General features: G+C 56.7%; 1 protein-coding gene across 2 annotated transcripts in view; it reads right to left on the bottom strand.

The window, feature by feature from the left end:
- ATF7 (activating transcription factor 7) overlaps positions 1-4,069 on the bottom strand; it is a 49,495-nt gene that overhangs the window by 22,178 nt on the left and 23,248 nt on the right. The gene's annotated exons all lie outside the window — the stretch shown is intronic.

Raw genomic sequence — 4,069 nt, 5'->3', positions numbered from 1 at the left:
GGGGGGACACACACATTAGGAGAGGGAAGGGACAGGACTGCCGAGACAACGGGCGCATCCGCACGCGTCCCATCCATCTTCCCCTCCGGCGCAATAACAAGCGCGTTACGCGAAGCATCCTTCAAACGCGTCGTATCAGAAGGAGCTCTTTCGATGGCGACCCGTTAACTCGGGCTGAAATTAAAAGAAATTAAGAGCTGGTGGGTCTTAACACACTCGTGGGGGAAAAAAACAGAGGTTTTAGCCCGTGGGAACGCCGGCATCCAGCCGCCGCTCCCCAAACTGGTCCGTAACGAAACCTTAAATAACATTTGTGGAGGGTTTTGCTAAAGACACGTGTGTTTTGGGTTTCTTTGCTCCCCGCCGCTTCCGAGAACCTTCGGCCCCGCTCCAGCCCGAAGGCGACTCCTTCCCAACAGCGTTACCAAATCGGGGCGACGCCAAAACGCCGCCGAACAAAGGAGAAGCGAGCGAAGCGCCGCCGCCGCTTTCCCAGGGAGAGCGGATCTGCAGCATCGTTTCGTATCGCGCCATAAAACGCTCCTGGAAGCCGCGGAGGGGGGGGGACGGACACGACACGGGGACCCAGGGAGACAGGGTGGGCACCGACACTTTGTCACGTTTCTGCATCCCCCCCCGAAAAAAAAATACCACCCTGTTTTTTAACACACGGGGCTGGCGACGCCGCCGGCTCCTTGCGACGCGGCGATGAGCCGTTAGCGGAGGAAAATAGGTGGGTTACGGTAAGCAGGGAAAAATAAATCAGGGTGGTTTGTTTTTTTTCTGCGAGGACAGAGGAGCAGCCGGTTTCAGATGAATATTTAGCAGCCGGGCGGCCGCTGCGCCGGCGGCGCCTCCAAATACGAAACACGCAGAGAGACAAGGGGGGGAAGGTAGAAAAAAGGAAAAGGAAGAAAATTCCTAATTCTCCGACTCCATTTTGTAGTGGGAAAAGAGATGGGGGATTTGTAGGTCAATGAGGGAAGCGGCAGCGAGAGGACGAGGTGGGGAACGGGGTCACATTTCTATCCACGAGGGGCACGTTTCAGCCCGGCCTCGGTACCTCTGAATTTATTTTAATCTTTCATTTTGCTCCATTGCAGGATTATTTTATTTTTTTACTTTTTTTTTTTTCCCTTCTTCTTCTTTTCTAGGGCACTTTTCCTGCTTTCGGTGTGCGTTACAGCTCTATTTAACATCTTTATGTGGTCTCAGCAGCTCGGGAGCTCTCTCTTTCTCTGCGCAGAAATGCTCACAGACACAATATATCTTTCCACATACATTTCCAAACGCCGAAACCTAGAGGCTGAGTCTGGCACTTCAGTTCTAAATCATGTCATTTTACCCGGAGAAGAAAAGCGGGGAGGGGGGAGAAAGGGGGAAGAGTACGGGGGAAGGGAAAAGAAAAAAAAAAAAAAATCGAATGAGTTAAAGCCGCAGCACTGGCTTTAATATTTAATCTCCTTCCATCAGCAGCTGACATATAGCAGTGTTATTTCAGCCTGCTATTTTGCGGGCGTCGGAATTAAAAAGAAGACGCAGGCTGGTAAATTCTTTGGGGTGAGGGAGGGGAGTTGGGATAACGCCACCCCCGCGCCGCCAACGGACCCCAAAAGCAGCGCCGACCCGTCAGGCTGCGACGGCGAAGGGATGCGGAAAATAAGAGTTTAAATAGTGCGGGCAGCCCCGATTTCGGCTTTTCTCCCCCCGGCGGTGGCCCTCGGGCCGCCTTCGGTGTTGGGGACGCAGCAGGCGGATGGCATTTGGGGTTTGGGCGAACACGGGGTTGGGTTTATTCACCCCAGAGCCGGTAACAGCTTTTTGAAGAAAAGAGATTTGAGGCAGGCAGAGGCCGGCCAGTCCCGCGTCCCTTTACTCAACAGGCTGTGACAGCTCCGTGAATAAATGTGCCCATTTAAAAATCTTTATTTAATAGGACACAACACTTCCAGCTGGACCAACGCGCCGTCTCCATCGGAGCGAGAGCCAGAGAATAAACGCAGCGGGCTGACGCCTGGGTCTTTAGTCAGGGGGAGATTTTTCCATCGGTTTAACGAGCACAACACGGGAAACGAGGCGTTGCTGGGTTTTTTTGTTTTTTTTTTCCCTCTCTTTTGTAAAACCTACGACCGGGGTGGATGCGGAAGGAAGGTGAGGCGAGCGTCGCACCCACCGCATCCCACCCCGGGGCCGCGCAGGAGCCCGGGCGCCCGTGGGCTCTGCCGGCAGCTCCGGCGCAGGAGCCGCACGGCTGTTTTTTAACCTTGACGGCGATTTTCAGAGAACACAACCGGGGGCTGCGCAGCGAGCCAGTCGCCCAGCCAAAATTCGTGTTTTAATACAGAGGGGGGAAACCGTTCCGCGGGCGCACGCTTGTGACGGGGAGGTTTTCACCTTACCGAAAGCACGAGCTCTGCTACAGCCTCACCGGAGCCAAAAAAGGGGTGAGGAGCCAAAGCCGCCTCCACCGAGGCTCATCGCACGGCTGAATTAATCAGCCGTGGGTAAGAGAAGGAAGACGAAACGCCACTCCAACCTTAACGCCAGCCCAGCGGTGCGTTAATCCGCCCGCGGACACCACGGCGGTGAAACACCCGGATAGAGGGGGAAACAAAAGAGAATGGCACGTGTCTCGCCACGGCGGCGCTGGAGGGAAACGAGCGTGCTAAGCGCTGCGGGGTGGAAAAGCCGAGCCCAAAACCATCGAATGGTTTAGGTTGGAAGGGACCTTAAAGCCCATCCAGTTCCAAACCTGCCCCCGCCACGGGCAGGGACGCCTCCAACCAGATCGGGTTTAAGTCACTGATTTTAAGAGGAGCCCCAACAGGTTCTGCTTCCACCGCCCGTCGGGTGGTTGCGATGCCCTACAGCGATGCCATCGCTCCGAGGGATGTCCCGGGGTCTGCCTTGCTCTCCTCGGGCGAGGGGCACCTTCCTCCTTCGTTTGGGGACCGTCCCGGTGGGACGAGGACACTCAGAGGAGGCAGGAGAGAGCGGCGTGCGGAGAGCAACGCCAACAACACCGCGGGGAGATGCCGGACCTCCCGCGCGCATCCCAGCCCACCCAGCGCATCCTCCCCGGCCGCGGCAGACCCCGTCGCCTACGCCTCCATCCATCCATCTCGCCGTGACGGGGCTCAGATGGATTTCCAGCGGCGCGGCGGGCTGGGTAGATATTCCCCCGTTCACTCGGAGCACCGGCGGGGGGTAACGAATGCGGGGTGAGGGGTGCCCCCCCGGGGAGCGGGTGCCCAAAGGTGAGCTGTTAGAGCTGTGAGTGATGGGGGACCGCCTCCCCCCTCCCAGTTCTGGCGCGGATCTGGGCTCCATCTCACCCATTTCCCATCTGAGCAATGACAACGATAATTCCCTGCCTCGCAGAGAGGCCGTAAGGATTAATTCGCTAATGCGCATAAAGTGCCCCGATACCGGAGTGATTCATAGATTTTAAAGGCCGAGGGGACCATTACAATTATCTGCCCGGGACCACGTGAATCCCCAGATGGGCCCATTTCCATAGGAAAGGAGGTGTCAGGAGAGGACGAGGAGGTAAATGCCGCAAAGACTTGTTGGTTCGAAAGAACGCACCAATAACCCGGCCAAGTCGCTTGGGTTTTTGTTTTGTTTTGTTGTGTTTTGGTTTTTTTTTACACTTACGAAGAGACGACGCGCCAAGATTTGGGACCCGTTTCCTCTTGGAGGGTTCCCCGTTAACGCGCTGCTCACCGGGCCAGGTTTCAGAAGAGCTCGGAGCCCAGTGGCCACCGGCGCAAAGCTTGTGGCTACGTTTTCCAAAGCGGCCAAGGCGCCGAGTCCGGACAAGCTCGAAGGCGGCCGCGGCAGCTACGGTTCCCGAGCGCTTCTGGAAAGCTGATTTCAGTGGCAGCATCCTTCCGCTAGAGGAGGGAAGAGACAGCACCTCCGCGAGACCGAAGGAGGATAAATGAGAAGAGCGAAGGTTTACGAGCGATCGGCTCAAGAACAAAAAAGCATCACGTCTCGCGCGTGTTCGGAGAGCGCTCCGCCGCTCCTGCCCGAGCACAAAGCCTTTCGCGGGGGGGGGGCGGGC

This window comes from Charadrius vociferus, unplaced genomic scaffold (genome assembly GCF_000708025.1).
Source record: "Charadrius vociferus isolate BGI_N301 unplaced genomic scaffold, ASM70802v2 scaffold2403, whole genome shotgun sequence".
Lineage (NCBI taxonomy): Eukaryota > Metazoa > Chordata > Aves > Charadriiformes > Charadriidae > Charadrius > Charadrius vociferus.
Note: the sequence above shows the minus strand (reverse complement) of the source record. Positions and strands in the feature narration are given on the sequence as shown.